The following is an 18,482-nucleotide window of genomic DNA, read 5'->3' as shown; positions in this document are numbered from 1 at the left end:
GTGTGTATATATATATATATATATATATATATATATATATAATATGTACATACACACACACACACTGGCATGCATTCAGTTGTCATTGGAAAAAAAGTAATTGCCTTGCTCAGTCTATGTAATGTGTATTTTTGGGAATATTATGAATGGTCTGAGTGCATTCTTTTCAATTGTATTTTGTTTTAATTCAAGTTATCTGGCATACTGTCAGTTTTCAAGGGTTGATGAATACCAGAGGTATGGAATTTTCCCTTTTCTATGATATTGTGTGTTCTTGGAGATGGTATATTTAAATTTGGGGGAGAGTGGGGGGGGGGGGCTGCATCCCCTCACTGCTAAAACACTTTTTGTATGTGTGATTTTTTTTTTTAAACAATTTTGTTTAGTTAAAATAGAATTCAGAATTTTTGCATTTTCACTGTTCATCATAAATCCATATTTTTTTATAGTTAGACTTTGGCGTATGTGTGTATTTATATATGCGCCTGTCTGTCAGACTGTTTGTTTTCTTTGATCACAATCACTGTCTGTTACATTTGACACATTCATTTAATTGTGGGGGTTTTAAACCAACTCACCTCATGCAGTGTAAATGGTTAATAGAAGTAGAGGTGTAGAGGGGAACAGAAAAATTAATATAATCTCTGTATTACTTATTGAATAGTCATCTTTGACGACCTTATTAAAGCCCCCTGACACACATGCTTACCTGGCAAAATATGCATCCTTAAATTTCCCTTCCACCTCCATTTGGCCTATTTTTACTTCAAACTGTATTTTTTGAGTGAAGTCCCGTTCATCATGTCTTTTATTGAAGCCATTGTGTATCCCTTTTGCTGGATTTATAGCAGTGGACCTTTAGAAGCCTGCTTTCTAGGTCCTTTCCCAGTTATAGAGTGAAACAATGCCTGTCCCATTTTATTTTTGTAACTAATTTCTGGGAATTTCTTGGTGATCAAAAGAGCATTTTTGGAATTGACTGTGAACACTACTTTCCTCACTGCCGAGATGACGTTACTGTTCTGATTATTTCGTTGACTTGGCATGTGCCTCTGGTCTTATTTCACTTCATGGACCTGAATGGCTTTATAAACTTTGCAAGACATCTTTTGATCTGATTGGAAAATGGTGCAGATGCCTTTTTTGTATTCTCGTTTTCCTGCTTTAAATTATGGAAGGAAATCAATAGCCAGGCTGGAAGTTAACATCACTTCAGAGAAGATGGTGGTTTGCCAGCATTTGTTAGGGTCAGAGTGGGATGGCCCATATTTTAGGAATTTTGTTTTGTTAACTAGGTTAGTCTGACTGAGCCAAATATTCCTTTATGTGAGAGAAAGCATAGATTTTGTTTGCTCCCATCTACCAAAACATCCATATTCTAGTTAGCTTATTGGTGTCGGGTACGTGAAGCACATGTCTGAGGCTTTTTTTGGGGCATATGGAAAGCATGTCTGGTAAGCTATGTTTTTAAGGGCCTGAGGCTTGCCTCTGGAAGCCTTTATTCTTGGTGATAAAACAAGTGAAGCATGTAGTGTGTGTGTGTGTTTGTGCATGTGTGCTGTCCAGGGCGAGAGAGAATGACATTTGCTCTTGGATTTTATGGTGCATTTTATCATATTTCGCTATTTTGTAGTCTTGAGTAATTCTGTAATTGCAGTAGATGGGCCAGTGTATATGTTTTATACTGTGTTTGCTACGGTCTGAGCACATGGGTGCGTGTATGTGTGTGTGTCTATGTAATTGCTTTAGTCAGAACTTTTTGTCTGTACTTGGGTGCTTGATTATTGTGGCACTTAGCAGTGCTAGCTAGCAAAAGTATGTATCTGGATTGGGGGGAATAGAACACTAGACATATTTTGTATGTTGTCCCTGTACTGAATTCCTGAAGTGCTCGGGGGGGGGGGGGGGGGGGCAAACATAAAACGGACTGAAAATGCAAAATGTTGCAGTCAATATTGAATCATGGCTTACAGGAAACATGGCAGATGGACTGATAATTCAGGCAAGCAAAACAGTTTGGTGCATAGCTGCAGGCACATTTGTAAACCTCTGGGAGGGGAGGAATGCTTCGATGACTGCACTTTCTTTATGTACCTGTGTAGAAATGCACACTAGTCACCTTTTGTGGCTGAACTGACTAGTCATGAGTGCGTGTGTGTGTATTCATGTAGTTTTTGGGCAAGAGTGCTACTGCCTGGAGAGACCAAATGTCAAAGAAAAATATATGATTCTTTGTCTTCATTACGTCATTATAAAGTAATGATCTAGTGAAGGAATGAGTGCTTCTGGGACTTTGGGAGATGGACAGATGTGAGTTGGGAGGGAAGTGAGCAGTTTCCACCAGTTCTGAATCAAGTCATTATTACTGCACATCTACTAGACACTGTTGGATTGCATGGTGTCAGTGAAGCAGTCCTGTGTTAGCTTTTTATTTAAAATCATGAAACACTTCATCGGAAGTTTAACTAGGTGAAAAAATATAGCTGTAGGGACATGAGTTAGAGATGTACATAATTCTGAGGCTGCACAAACTGCATCTTGTATTCTCCTTCTTTGCTCAGTATTTGTGGGTGGTACTCTGGTTCAGTGATTAATGTTGCTACCTTGTGTGTTTTTGTTTAGTTCCTGGCAGGGGTGCCTTCTCTGTGGAGTCTGCATGTCCTCCCTGTGCTATGTTTTCTCCTCTCTCGCATCTGGGAGACATAACCTGGTTGAATTACCAATTCCCCAAGCTGCCTGTAGCTGGTGTGTGTTTGTGCATCCTACAGTAGACTGGTGTCCGATGCAGAATTCTGCCACTGACTGCTGAGATGGGCTCGAGTTCCCCTGCAGCCCAGAATTAGGTAAATTTGATCTGAGAATGGGCGAGTTGAATAAAACAATATAGATGGTAAGCTGCACAAACAGCTGGATTTGTATGGGGAGGGCTAACATTTACATCTCCAGGTATGGTTTGCATATCATGGTGGTGGTACCGATACTTTATATGTCTGCTCAGCAAGGTGACATAGCTTGTCAGGTATAGTTTCAGAATGATCAGGATATTTAGATGTACTGTGGAAATTGCCTATGCTCAACATGGCAGCAGAACACATACTGGACAGATCTCTTTTATCATTGGAGCAGGGGACAGTGCACTGTACAGCACATGGTAGGGATTTGTGTGACACAGCCTTTATTTGTGGTCATCAAAAAGCAGACCATTCCTTTGATGTAGGGAAACCTTTTGAATGTAACCTTTTTTTGTCTACTGTGTATTTGTGTGTGTGGCACATATCTTTACTCCTGTGCACATCGAGGCAGTCAGGTTTACTACCTGTCCCACTTCTTGCAGGAGAATCTTTGTTTGAGCAGTTGTCCTGCAGAAAAAAAAAAAAGCAAGTGCTCTGAGATTTAAGACAAAAATATTTCCTAAGGTTCCTGTAATAGTTGAGTAAAACACTTTATTTTGTTTCTGAATCGCCTTAATATGATTTGAAACGATACAAACAACTCTTGTTCTCAGGAAACTTTTATCAACAAAGCGAATCTAGCCTTTTGCAAGGGTTGCTGTTGTGGTTTATCTTGCAAAGTGTCATGTTTCCATACAGTGTGCCCCACTTTGGGGTAACTGAGAAGGTGACAACCCTAAGTTACCTGACTGCTGTTCTGTATCTGTATGGGGAGCTCTGCTCCCTTGCAGGAAAGGTGCACCTGTATTCCACGATAAAGACTAGTGCTCTTCCAATGTTTTGAAGCAACAGAGTTAACAGCTTGAATAGCAGTGGGCTAGAGAAAACTGCTTGAGTTGTGCAGAACCAGGCTTGGGTATAAAAGATCCATGTTCACCAGTTTTGTACTCTAGTAAACAAATTCAAATGAGTACACAATTACTTTATTACAGCTGGGTAGCATTTATATACAGGCTTTGTGTTGCTACAGTCATTTTAACTTCTCCAAGGCCAAGTCGTTTCTGTATAACTAAATGAAAATGCCTGACATTACTGATACCTTGTAGGGACTTTGTCGGAATTTGTCATTTACCTAAAAGTTTCCATTCAGGCTGTGACATTTCAAGAATTCATAGAGCACAAAGCTACATTTTTTTTATAAAACACGAGTAGGCACATCTTAGACCGCCCACTTATTAGTTGGTAACAGTACAGGCAGACGCAAGCAAGTCCTGCCTCCCACTCAGAACGATTAACAAATGTTAATTAGGTCGGGCATGTGGCTTCACTGTTCATTTCTCTTGAGAGACATGTACTCAATTGTTGTATCAACAAGAACATTATTGTTAGAAAAATGCCATAATAGCATGCCATAAACAAAAACAAAGTGCCTCCTGTGTAGCTGCAACAGTGTAATTTTAAATGTAACTTTGCTCTTAAAACACAAGTCATAGTTATACTTTGAAAAAAATTCAGATAAATAAAACATGAATTTTGAGGGGGAGAAAAGTTATTTATTTCAATGGATCCTTTTAGAAATTAACAAAAAGTCTGTCCATGTCATATGTAACTGTGGGAGGCTTTTCAGAAAAGGGCTATGAATTGTCACAGAGCTGTAGGACCTTATGTTGTAGCTATGCGTTACAGAACGGAGTTCTGGCATAGTATTGTGTTGCACAACAGTGTTGTGCTTCAGCTTTGAACTGTGAGACCCTTCAGTTATTTAATGCCACTGGTGTGTCTGGCAGCTTCACCATAGTGTTTTCTTCCCAGCATGTGTGGTCATTGTGAAAGAATTATGAATTTTTACATTATTGATACAAGTGGTGGATCCTGGTCACTTTTGTAAAGTGACATTTGAGCAATTTTTATCATTGTAACGGTGTATTCTTTACTAATCTAATTGTCTGCCATGATTTTAGAAGTTGATTGACACACTGTGTTTTTATCTTTCACTGTGTCTGACCTTATTTCCCACTCCCAGAGAAAAATTACCTTTTGAAATTGATACCTTTGTAAACCTGGTATTACATGATGCTTTTGTGTGGCTTTGTTAAACGGAAACCTGCTCTTTTGAACGGGAGGAGGAAGTTGTTAGAGAAGTTGTAGTCATATTTTTTTTCTAACGTTTGTTACTACTTTTTTAGGGCTCTCCTGTAAAATGGAAAACTCTGACTCAGTCTTCTGAACAGCAGAGGTAAGTCCTGTAACTTTCAGTTTGAATACAATAGGGCTGATTAAACTGTGATTAATGACATTTCTGTGCAGCTGATGTCTTCCTTACCGCAATAGTTGAATTTCTAAAGCAGAGCAGATTGTTCAGCTACTGATATTCAGAAATAATTGTTCATACATGTTAGCTATGTCGTCACCACTGATGCTTTTCAAATGCACATTTTAGCAAGAGTTACCTGGGCACACAGTAACAATGTTCTGATGTAGGTGTGCTGGCAGCCTAGCCTTCTTCTGATGCTAGAGCTCCAAATGCAAGTGTGACTAAAGCCCCCCCAAGTGTGTAAATTGCTTACGCAGATGTGCATTTTGCTATGATAATCAGATACATTTACCAGTGCATTCATTGTTGGTTAATTTTTATAAGGCGTATAGTCAGTCTGTTATGAGATGTTGGTATGGTATTTCTAAGTCCCCCAGGATTGCAGCAACTTCCCAGAGAAGGAGCTAGATAAGATGGCACTGACCGTGAAAATAATAAAATAAAGTGTGGGTGGATGGTCAAGTCCCCCTCACACACACAGCCATGTGTACGTCTTTTTAAAGGATTAGTGTACTTGGCCTTTTAGTTTCAAGTACTTTTGCTTGGAGCTGTGTTTTGAGGCTTATAATCTGGAACGGTCATAGTGGATCATATCCTTCAGCTGAACCAGGCACCATATTGGTTGATTTGTTGTATGTGTTGATGTTGGACTTTGCAGTTGAGAGGTATGGAAACAAGCAGACACTGAAAATAGGAGCAAAGGCCCTTGAAAAGTAGGAACATCCAGCTCTGGTCATTTAATTAGTATAAATGTGAATGCTAAATACCACATAATCCTTCCTGCTTTCAGTAGGGATGTGGTATACTACTTAGAAATGTGTGTTTTAAAAAAAAAACAGTGAGTGACAAAATGATGGCAAAATCTAAGTACATTATGAAAGAAAGTCCAAAATCTCTAGACTTTAACTGTATTCCAAAATTCTACCACAGTCTTTTTTTTTTTTTTTCTGAACTTGTGTGTCTCCTTTCTTTAAATTGATGGTGCTACTAGTATGTTGATAACGTAGTGTTTTTATGTGTACTATACTGCTTGAAAACTTACATGGTGATGGTCCAGGCTTGAAAATAGGAATATACTTCTCTTCCTCTGTTTCCACCCGTTACCTAAGTGGAGATGGATAAAATGATGCGGAAGTTCATCTGTACCCAGATACAGATGGGAGTCTTGCCGGCACCCTCTCCCTCCAGAGCGGGGGGCTTGCAGCCCTTTTTTACGCTGATTACTCCTTCTCCGATCTGACCTTCGGTTTCGGAGCCCTTGTATCTGAGGATTCTCTGTGTTGAGGGGCCGGCGCCGATGGTACCTTGTACCTTGACACTGGCCTTGACCTTGAGCAGGTCAGATCAGACTGGCTCGGATCTGACAAGCTGTCTGAGCCATAGCCTGTGCACTGGATCCGAGGGGTTGGTGTCTGCTCAGAGTGTACCGGAGCGGAGCCTTCCCCTTGGTATCTGGGCACCTGGAGGTTTGGCTGTGACTCTCCCGTCAGGTCAGAGGGTGACTGCTCCTGTTGTCCTTTTTCAGGATGTCTGTTCCCCTTTGGCTTTCGATGTGGTTTAGAGGGTTCTCTTGATTTCTTTGAGACCCTTGACAATCTCATCTTTGGACTCCTCCCCGACTCCCTCTATTTCTGGTGTGGTTCCAACCATTCTGTCATCTCAGGGGACAGCCTGCCGCCACTTTGCCTCAGGATGCTCCTGCTTGGGAACAGCAAGATGTTGGCGAGTCCTCCCCAGAAATCCCCACTGAGGAGATCCCTCGCAAACATATGTGCAAAAGGAGGCACTTCCCTGCCAGAGTCTCTCACTGAAGACACCGATTTTGGAAGAAGGTGAAGGTTCCCCCGGTCACCCCCTGAGGATATCTCTTTCGAGACATTAAGGAATGCCTTCACCAGTGAGGGGGTGGTCTGCCCAAAAACCTACCTCTGATGAATCAGTGTTCCTCTAGGCATTTGGCGCAGGACCCTCTACTTCCTAGATGTCCCCTCCCACAGATCCCTTAGTGGATCTCATTACATCTCTGGCATGGTTGGAACCGGACACAGTGGAGACCATTCCCAAATGTCCGGATAAGGTTTTGAGCCCCCCAGACAAGATTATATTGGAATAAGGGATCCCCTGATTATGCCATGGTGGTGGCAGCTGCCAGTAGGAAGGAGCTCACTCAGGAGAGCTCTACGGTCCACCCTCCCGACCAAGAGTCAAGGGAGATGGACAGTTTTGGGAAGTGGGTGTACGCTTCAGCGACCTTCTCTATTCGGGTGCTGAATTACATGGCACATGTGATTCAGCTGCAGCAAAACCTAGTTAAGGAGATCGCCGAGTTTACTCCGAATTCCATGTTGGCGGAGGACAAGAAGATTTTCTCCGCTCGTATGGCCACTTCTAAAATCTGTTGCAAATACCTCTATGTGGCTACTCTCTCATTTAACCGAAGGAGCCGCCAGGGCAGCTGGTACAGGCGTTGCCATCAGGCGACATGTCTGGCTCTGGCTCTGTCAGTTTTCAGAACATCCCCTTGTGGATACTTACTATCAAAATAACTATGAAGTAACAAAGATAGTTTAACTTTTACTTCAAGGTCAACATATAAGGTTAGACTTAAGTCCACATTTTGGGCGTTTTTATTCTCAAGTATTAATCTTATAAACCTTTGAACAGGTTAGGTATGATAAAAAACTACAGTCCTTGACATGAGCTATACATATATCCTTCAGTAACTGACAAGTAGGATCGCCCTTTTAAATTTTAAGGGCGGAATGTGCAATCAGTGATTGAAGCAATTAAATTTAATGAGCTTTAATTTTTTGATTATGGAAGAGTGTGTATTATTTAAGCTGGAGGCTGCTATTCACATTTCATCTGAAGAAGTCAACCTATTCAGGCTGACGAAAAGCGCTTAATGTTACTTGTGGATCTTTTACGCTACCTGTGGATTTTTAATTTCCTATCAGTGTATTTTATTGAATAAATTCAAGAACTGGTTTTAAAACTACAAGCCTGGTTTTCTCTGGTCGGAGGCTTCCTTTCTTTGGTTCGTTAAGTTTTCAGAACATTTCAGGATGTCATTTACCAATGTCCCATATGACGGTCCTTCCCTGTTTGGGAACTCGGTACGTGAGACTTTAGCTCAGAGTGAGAAGGATGGGAAGACTGTCTGCCATTGGGATCCGCTTCTCTGTACCCTCAGTTATCCTTCTCTAGGAATCGGTGAGGAACCAAAAAGATGTGGTTTTGGAAATCTCAGAATTTTCCCCGAGACACTCAGGACTCACTTTCCCCCAGGGGCAGAGGGCGATTTGATAGACGTCGCCCTGGAGGCAGAGGCGGCTCGAGAAATTACAAATCTTGACAACCTTTCCCGGACAGACCCACTCAACAATCCTGAAGGGTTGCCCGATTGCTCATCTCTGGAAGCAGTCGGGGGCCATCTTTCGTTGCACCTAACTGAGTAGGAGTCCATCACAAAAGATCATTGGGTGTTACGAATTATATCCAGAGGCAGTTTAATCCCCTTCCCTTCCTCGAGCCTCCTCCACCGCCCATATGCCTCCCAGACATTCCACCCACACACAGAGAGGATGTAACACTGGAAATCGCAAAGCTGCTAAGAAAGCAAGTCATCCAACCCATCCCCTAGACCACTCCAGGTCAGGTATTTATTCCAGGTTCTTTTTGGTGACAAAGAAAATGAGGGACCTAAGACCCATTTTGGTTTTATCCACCTTGAGCCTGTCTGTGGCCAAGGTGAAATTCCGGATGTTCCCCCTTCAATTTAGCCTGCCCTTCCTGCAGGAGAACGATTGGATGTGCTTGATCGACCTTCGGGATGCGTGCTATCATATTAAGATGGACAGATGCTTTTGGAGGTTTCTCCACTTCCGGCTAGGAGCCAATCTTCATCTGTTCAGAGCACTCCCCTTTGGTCTCCCCACAGCCCCCAGGGTGTTTAGCAAAGTGATGTCAGTAGTAGCAGCTCACCTGAGACTCCAGGGTGTTCAGGTATTTCCCTACCTGGACAATTGTCTCTTCGCTGCCCCTTCCAGGCATCAACTTTGTCAAGTGAGGCATTCCTTTTTTCTCCTAGCCCAAAGGTTAGGCATTACCATCAATATCAACAAATCATATCTGACCCGAGTCCAAACAGACTTTATTGTGGCGTGATTAGACACAGTTCTAAAAATAGTGTTACTTACTCCAGACAGAATAAGCAGTCTGAAGCTACATGTTCTTTGCATTCTTCAAACTCTGTCTCTGACAGCGGAAATAGTATTAAGGGCATTGGGGTCCATGGCAGCCACGATCAATGTCTTGCCCTTGGCACGTTTTCACATGCGGATCCTTCAGTGGACCCTTTCAGTACAATGGTCCCTGTTAGGTCTTCGTTGACTCACCCTGTCCGAATCTCTAGAGTGTGCCGAGACTCTCTTCGGTGGTGGATTCATTCCTCGTACCTGGTTCGGGGACATCCTTTTCCCATGGTGACTAGAGGTGCCTCCCAGCTGCGGTTGGGGGGGACAGTGCTCTTGAAGGACAGTTCAAAGCACGTGGTCGTCCTACGAGACCAATTTGCATATCAGCACCCTGGAGATGAGGGCGGTGCTTCTAGCTTTGATGTCTCTCCATGCCCATTTTCCTTCAGGAACGATTGCTGTCCAGATTGACAATATTTCGGTGGTCTGGTACATCAACAAATGGGGGGAACCAGATCATATCTCCTATGTCGCGAGACCATGACAGTATGGGAATAGGTGATCTCCACTGGCCGTTTTCTGGTGGCAACGCACATTCCGGTATGGTCCAATATTCTAGCAGACAGGCTCAGCAGATCTATTCTGATGCCTCACGAGTGGTCTCTGAATCCTTCAGTAGCGGAACAGATCTTTCACAAGTGGGGGTCAGCCTTGCAATCTATTCACCTCTACGTCCAGAGTGAAATACAGCAAGTTCTTCGCTCTGAATCCTACTCTGGGGGAAGCCCCCAGAGATGCTCTGATTCATGCTTGCCCCCCCCCCCTCGGTCTTCTGTATGCTTATCCTCCTCTTCCCTTTAATACTAAAATTTCTTCAGAAAGCTCACAGGCTGGGGAGCTTGGTTATCCTCATTGTGCCTTTTTGGCCTCACCAAGTCCTGTTTCCCTCTCCGATGTCTCACCTGGTGGCTCCATCAGGGACATTGGATCCAGTTCCAGATCTCTTATCTTATCCCTCAGAAATTCCCCATCCAGACCTGGACAGTCTAAAGCTCACTGCTTGGTTGCTCCAGTTCCCATGATAGTCAGGACTCCTGGATTATCCTCTCTCATCAAAAAATTCAGGTGGCGGCTCATAAGTCGTCCACCAAAAAAGTGTACTCCAACACATGGAAACGTTTTTTTCTTTCTGGGCATTTCAGTATGCATCACATCTTTTTTATGGCTCCAGTTTCTGTGGTGGTGGAATTTTTAACTGGAATTTTTCAACAAGGTGCTAATTTTTGTACAGTCAAAGTTGAACTTGCTACAATTTCTAATTATCATGTGGGGATAATATGGCTTCCTTAGCATCTTCAAAGTTTTTTGATACCTTTCTTTTTCGACCTCCAGTAAAGGACCCTACACCACCATGTGATCTTACTGTAGTAATTCAGGCCTTCGTCTCTCTCTCCTCCCTTTGAACCTGCAGTTTCAGTGGGTATGCATTTTCAGTCCTACAAGACTGTTTTTCTGTTTGCCATTACCTCCGCCGTGAGAGTTTCTGATCTTCAGCTCTATTGATCAAAGCCTATTTTATGATTTTTCATAAGGACAGGGTGTCTTTGCCTACTAATCCATCTTTTATATCTAAAGTAGCTACAGAGGCCAACATTAATCAGGTGATTAACCTCAGTCTTCTTTCCAAATTTCCAAAACAAGGGGGAATACAAATCGCATTTACTAGATGTGCACAGACAGTTAGGTTTTTGTCCTGTGCAAGTAGAAACATTTCATAAATCTGACCAACTTTTCATTTCTAACTCCCAAATCCTTTTTTAGGGAAACCAATCTCTAAAGTTACTGTTACCCATTGGATTTCTCAATGTATAATTTGGCGTATTCTGCCAGGGGGATTTTCAAGCCAGGTTAGGTGAAAGCGCATTCCACCAGGACTATGGCCACGCCAGCAGCTTTTTGGGCCAGAGTTTCATTAATTAGATGATATTTGTTCTGTGGCCACTTGGTCCTTATCTCATGTCTTCATCTCACATTATAAATTGGACATTGTATCTAGGAACAGGGCATCCTTTGGCTCTGCCGTGCTCCGGAATATCCTTCCATGAGGGCCTCCCAGGTGTCTGGTAGCTGGGGACTCTGTCCCACAGGTTGAAGACCAAATGAAGACCACTACTTCAGATAAAGAAGTTATGTACTCACCATAACGTTCCATCTGAGTAGTTGTTTTTCATTTGTCTTCATCCATCCCTCCCTCCTTCCCCTGGCCTCGTGTAAACTGTTGGTTCCTCCTAAGAGTAATGGAGGTGGTCACCGTAAGGGTGCCTCTTATCCTTATCCTTGCTGGTTTCTCGTACAGACAAGTCTCTGTTGGGTCGGGTGATGGTACTGGATTGGGCAGCAAACTTTATCTGAAGGGAGGAAGGAGACATGAGCATTATGGGTAAGGGGAGGAGCTTTGAGCTTGGATCTGATGCTGGTTATGTGACCGAATCAGAACTGATATGGATCCGGGAACCCACAGGTTGAAGGCAAACGAAGAGCAACTACTTTGCTGGAATGTTATGGTGAGTACATTTCTGCGTTTTGCTTTGGTTTGGGGGCATATCAGGCCATCACTTGTGACTTGTAGATAAGACATATCCAGAGACTGTTCTATTCCATTTTTGTCCCAACCCAGTCTGCAGTTGTTTCCCCCTAACCTGTCAAAAAGCTGTGTCAAAACTACAGGCTTATAGTTTGCTATTACAAAGACCAGTCCACGAGGTCCTACTATATGTATTTTTTATTGCAAACCAAGTCGGGTACTCTGGTCCATTCTCTAATTTGAGTCTCCTAAATGCGTGTATTGTCAGTGAACCCTTTGAAGTAGACTGGCTGTGCTCTTTAGACCTCCTTGATGCTTACCTGCACATCAGAATCGCTGAGGATTCCAGGAGGTTCCTTCACTTCCACATAGAAGCCAGTCACTGTCCATTCAGAGCACTGCCATTTGATTTGGTCACAGCCCTGGGGAGTTCACCAAGTGCATATCCAGAATTGTAGCAGCTCTCTACGTCCGAGGTTAGAGTGTTTCCATACCTAGAAGTCTTGCACCTAGTAGTGCTATTCTTGTAGAGTCTTCCAGTGTTTATAGATATGCTTCTGAGTCTTTCACTTGTTTAGAATAAAGATTAAGGTTGCAAAGTTTCAGATGATACTATCTCAGTTTATAATGTTAATTGGCTGTACTTCGAATACCTTAACATGCCATGTGTCTCTTCCAGTGGAAAAATATTCTTCTTGGTGAAGCCTAATGTTTTGAAGAAAATCAACAACAGTTTGGGCCCAGCCTCTATTTTCAAATGCTCTTTGGCTTATGCTGTCTTGGTTCCTCACTCGAAACTGTTCATGATGATCCGTCCGGCCAGCCTCTACTCCCTAAAGTTGACTGCATGATTTCTCTATGTCCAGTGATGGTCAAAGATTTTTTTGAACCAGCTGTGGCATTTTGGATCCTGACGTTTGCTCAGAAACCTTGCACTGGGAATATTTGTCCTAGTAAATAAGTCTTTGCTCTCTGTGTAGGCCACAGCCAGAGGCCTAGACTCATTCTTAGCTCTGATCCCTTATGTTCCAGAATCTTTTGACAGATTTTTGATTCAGGCCTAAAGTTTTCCTTGGTCAGAGTTCAGCTGTCAGATGTATTTCCACCAGTCAACAAATTCTGCTTCTCTCGTTTTGCTTAAGGTATGGAAAACTTTCTGTTGTGTCCTCCTTTCAAGTTTGCTACTCTCCCATGGGACATTCTGCCAAACTGAAGCTTCTTACTTAAAGTGTTCTATTCTTATTACTTCAGCAGAAATGATATCAGAGTTGCGACCATATCTGTCCATCCGTCCCATGTAATATCTTACAAAGTCGCAGTATTATTGCACACCAATCTTTTCTTCATGCCCAGTATTGCTGCAGAATGTAATATAAATCAGTTAATCTCCTGTTTTTTTCTGAAGATAATCAACTGTCTGTAGGTAACTGATTCCGTTTAGTTAGAACCAAAACTGTGAAGAAGGATTTCCAGCTCTTTCAAGTCCTTCTCCTCCAAAAATTGGCCCAAGAGGTCAGGTAGGGACAAAGGTAGACTAGCAAAGTTTTGTGGAATGAGCTAAGTGCCTACCAGTCTTAATCTTAGAGATGATGGGTGAAATGGTCAACCTTGTTCTGACATTACAGTAAGTAGCTTTCCATTTTCTGAGGCATATTCTTAATTCATCATTTTATGGTGCTTTTAGTTGTTTTATTTTAATGATAACCTGGAAGTTAATGTACTTTCTGTGTTCAGAAATTGGGGAGGATATTGAAAGCAGCATATTTTTTTTCTATCCACGTTTTAATGCCCCTGAAATATTTGGCATTTAATTATTCCTATTGTACGTTTGAATTTTTTTTTTAGTAGACTGTTTAACTATTTTGAATTATGACCTTAAAGTTTATTTTAGATTGTTTATTATAATAGTTGCTACTGTCTTTGAGTCTGACCCTGTTACCATTGCTTATCCACTTAATTGTGCAACTGCTAATTGCTTAATTCACTTTTATTAGTGGTGGTACAGTTAGTTTTCTTGCACTACAGTGATTCCCCATTACTAGATGGCACTGGCTGTGTACTTGCTGTAGTGCATTTGGTGGTCATTTAGTAGTATTTATGTATTGGCTACTAGTCTGTATATCGCATTAGCTGAACACATTCTTACTTTGGCTTACTTTTGATTTTACCAAGTTTCTATTTAACTAATTTTTCTTCTCCACCTTCACCTCACTGTGACTGCACAGATTTTCTTGTCGGTCTTCAGCTGTATTAAAGTTTGAGGCCTATCTTTACACTGCAAAGTTGCTTGATGGAGCAGTTCATTCTCTGATTGCTAACACGTCTTGTAGATATTTATACAGCACATTTTTCTTGAATATTTGGGGAGAAATGGTTAAAACACAAATGTTATTTGGTTTTATTGCAGATCACTTTGGGGGATATTCAGGCTAATCCCAATTTACTTGACTTTTTTTCTGTGCTTTTCACCCTAGAATCAAGACTGCCACTTTTAGTGCTGGCTACATCAGAAATAAATGTAACCTTTCTTGTACTTTGGCTAATTGTGAATGAAGGCTTTTTTTTTAATGTTGACATTTACTGACCATGCTTGTCATTCTCTCCACATTTAAAGGTTAAGGTGAAAGATCTAGTTGAATAGCTTTACTGTGATGAACAGAAATATTTCTTTTTCCTTGACTTTGAGTCTGATCATTGTGAAAACTCAGTCTTTTTTTGGAGAGTGACTCAAGTTTAGAATTGCCACGGTTTTCATGTACATCTACTAGTCCTTCATTTGTTTTGATCAGGGATGTAACCTTAAATTTAAAAATTCCTTTTCAAATATAGGTGTTTGAGTCGTGTAGGTTTTATTTTTCGGTGTTCTGATGATATTCAGTTTACTGTAGGTAACCTAGCCATCGTGTTTTGTGTGTGTGTGTGTCTGATCCACAGTTACTTGTTCTTAATTTTATCTTATTTGGACTCTAGTCCTTTTTGGTGTGTTTCATTTTCCTCTCTTGCATCTGATCCCCTTTTACTCTTCCTTAATGAATTGACTTGTTTGGGTTGGAGTCTGTCATTTGTCAGGATGACTGGTATTGCAGTAGAGGAATTTCTTAATGCAGTATAAGCTGTTCAAGAAACATACTTCCTTGTTAAGGACCTGTGGATCAAGGTTTGTAAAGCCCTGAGGCTGAATGTTCTCTTAGAGCATATGTAATAGTGACAGAGCCCTGAATGATTTTAAAGTTTAAGCTTGTTGGCCTGGTAGAACAGTCCTGGTTAAACCTCAGAATTTGTTGTAAAGCCTTGACCAACATGTTAATAGAAATAATATCAGTTGAACAAGACTGAAGTGGCCAGAGGGAGCATTTTGTACTAAAGTTGCTACAAGGGGGAGATTTCATTGTGTAGAGGTACAACAGCCTTTGAAGCTGTTTATCTTGGAGTGGAGGGGGGCTTAGCCCCCTTCAGTGTGGAGTGCTTGGCTTCCCTTGAAATCTGCAGATTTCGTACTTATTCTGATACCATTTTAAGCATGTTTCATTTGAAAAGGCAGTTAACCAAGTATTGCTTGCAGAATATACTCTTATTAGTACTTGCACTGGCTCTTCTGATCTTTCTTTCCAGCCACGACCCAGGCCGCAAGGACAAAAATACTGTATGCATGGCTAGTATGCTTAGCCAGTCAAACAGCATAGTTTTAGCAGATGGAAAGAAACAAGATTACCTAGATGAAATGGAGAGAGATGGGACCACACTCAAACGTCTACAATAAACTAAATCTTAAAACTTGTTTATACCAAATTGTCATTTTTTTTTCTGTCAAACCTTAACGTTTATGAAATGAAAGCATTTTTTTTAGTTGGTAAAGTAAGATTTCACCCAAAGCTACATTTGGTCTAAATGATGCTCTTTGGTGTTCACTAGAACTGGTTGCAAAGATTGTCCAGAGAATTTTTTTTTTTGCGGTTTTAACTTTGTCATCTGAAAGACATCTTTGGCTTTTAAACTTTTGTCATTATGGCCTCTTACACTTTCAGAGGTGAACTGTCATCTTACGACTATTCCAGGTTGTGGTAGACTTGGAGGAGGTGGTTAATACTCTACATTTATTTAGGCGCTTGTGGTGGTTCTTTTGCCATGGGAGGTGCAGTGGTGCATCGGTTAACATTGTTGTATCACAGCAAGAGGTTCTCCAGTTCAACCCTCGGCTGGTGTTCCTTTTGTGTGGTGCATGCATATCCTTCCTGTGTTCATGTGGGTTTCCTTTGGGTACTTGGATTTCCTCCCACATTCCAAAAATCCGTGCATGCATCTGGAGCACTTCTCCCTGGCCCTCCATTGAAAATAAGCTCTGTCCGAGTCAGACTTTCATGGTCAACAAATGTTAAATAAATAAGCCCAATATTTCTCACTGGTATGAGAAAAGGGACCTTTCAAGTTTTATTAAAAATGTCCTACCTCTGGGAGTCTTTCTACTTCGCCATCTAGCTGTGTTGTGTTTCTGTTTTTTTTTTACTTGTCATTGTAGAATAAAGCAAATGTGTTCTCTCATTTTAGCAGTAATTTGGAATCCTGTGATCTAGTTTTGTGGAACAAGTTGACTACAGAACTAAACTTTAAATGTTGCAGCCACAAAGTTTAGTAGTATACTTTTAGTTTTTTTTTTTCCTGTAAAAGCTCATTGTTTGCATCGCTACCCCTTATTAATGGTGTTCTACAGGGATCCGTTATCGGTGCACCTTTCGGTGTGTTGATTAATTTATCTACCATTTGTAGTCCTGACACAGATGCTGATGGGTCATGCTTTGTTACTTTCAGAAACCTTTGCTCAGTTTATGAATAATTCACAATGATGTTGCACTAAAGCCCAGGCAGTGCTGTTCGGGACTTCTCAACACTTGTAAGTACTTCTGTTGAGTGGGCCATTGGGGAACCCATGGCTTTACCCTGCATGTGTATTTAAGTAATAACCCATGCCTGGGTGTGGGTAATGCTGGATTTACTCACGGTTGGTGTGGTTTGGTCACAAGAGCGAAGCCCGAGTGGCCAAACAAAGACAACCGTGGGTAAATCCAGCATTACCCACACCCAGAGGTGGGTTATTGCTATTATACAATGACATTATTTAAGAAAAAAAACACTTACTTTTCTTAAATAATGGCATTGTATAATGCCTTCTTGCTGCCCTTCCGCAGCTGTCCAGTATTCTGTGGCAGTTCTGATGTACTGTGCATTTATGCTTACGCAGCACATCAGAGCCGTGTGTGGAAGCAACGGAGAAAGGAAGCTCTCCGTTGCTTTTTAAAAGGTGTCTCGCTATGTTAAGAGTTTAACGTAGCGAGATGTCTTTAAAAAAAAAAAAAAAAAAAAAAAAAAAGGCAATGGAGATATTCCTTCCTCCATTGCTTTTTTTAAAGCTGTCTAAGATATCTCGCTATGTTGGCTTCTTACTTCAGAATCTGGGTTGCCAGTTGTTGTCTCAGATTAAGTATTTAAAAAGTATTAACTGTAAATGTTGTGTAGTCCAATCATGCCTTCATTTTTACATATGGGTTCGCTACAGCTGTGCTACATCTCCGGAAATTGCAGCATAAAAAAAGAAGTTATGTACTCACCATAAAGTTCCTTGTTGGTAGTCCATCTAACCCTTCATTTTTACATATGGGTTCGGAGCCGATCCTCAGCTCCAACTCTACTGATTTACAAGCTCGAAGACTTCTGGTTGGCTCGTGGCTAAGCAGGTATCCCATAGTGCACTAGTACAAACACCAGATGTCGTTTGCTGCGTCGACGAGTTCGGTTGTGCTTATCTTGGCTCTGGCTAAGTGTTAAAATTCTTCTATGTAAATTTTGTATTACAGTTATTACGGTGTTGTAAGGTGATATTATCTTAGGCAGTAGTGTTGTTTGCCCTTTTCGGTGCATTTTTAGTTTAAACTTGTTGTTAGTTTGGTATCCTGTGTGCCAGTTTAAAGTTCTTGAAGGCACCGTTGCGTTGTTTTTTTTTTTTTTTTTTTTTTTTTTTTTTTCCTTATCAGGTAGTTTGTTAGTTTGTGGCGGTTTTCCGCTGATAGTTAACAGGGGCTCCTGTTATTCTGTTGTCTTCCAAGACTGTTATTGGCAGCTTAGTTTCCTTAATGTGGTATTGTATTTTTGGCGGGGATCCGCTGGTTATTTGCTAAGGGTTGGAGTTCATCCCTTAGTACGGTAGTTTTTTCTTCTGTTTGTTCCACATAGAGTTATATACAGGTTTCTGTGTGTGCATGTTTTCTGGTCTGTTTAAATTAAAAGACCTAGTTTCTGTTCCACCGGGCTAGGCCCGTTTAAGTTAGAGGACCTAGTCCTCATGGTACTTTCTTCTGTAGGGCTAGGCCCATTTTAGTTAGAGGACCTAGTCCTCTTCCCTCATTCTTCTTCTTCTTCCTTTCGTGTGTGTGTGTCTTCTTTTTCCTTGTGTGTGTGTGTGTGTGTGTGTGTGTGTGTGTGTGTGTGTGTGTGTGTGTGTGTGT

At 41.4% G+C, this 18,482-nt stretch overlaps 1 protein-coding gene across 1 annotated transcript in view; it reads left to right on the top strand.

Annotated features, from left to right (window-relative positions):
- The first annotated feature begins 5,029 nt into the window (after positions 1–5,029).
- TAMALIN (trafficking regulator and scaffold protein tamalin) overlaps positions 5,030–18,482 on the top strand; it is an 81,972-nt gene continuing 68,519 nt past the window's right edge. The window contains exon 1 of the mRNA XM_044083813.1: positions 5,030–5,127. The gene's annotated coding sequence lies outside the window, so the exon portion shown is untranslated. The remainder of the gene's footprint in view (positions 5,128–18,482) is intronic.

Source organism: Protopterus annectens, chromosome 9.part0 (genome assembly GCF_019279795.1).
Source record: "Protopterus annectens isolate FY-2018-M chromosome 9.part0, PAN1.0, whole genome shotgun sequence".
Taxonomy (NCBI): Eukaryota; Metazoa; Chordata; order Ceratodontiformes; family Protopteridae; genus Protopterus; species Protopterus annectens.
This window is presented reverse-complemented; position numbering and strand designations above follow the sequence as displayed.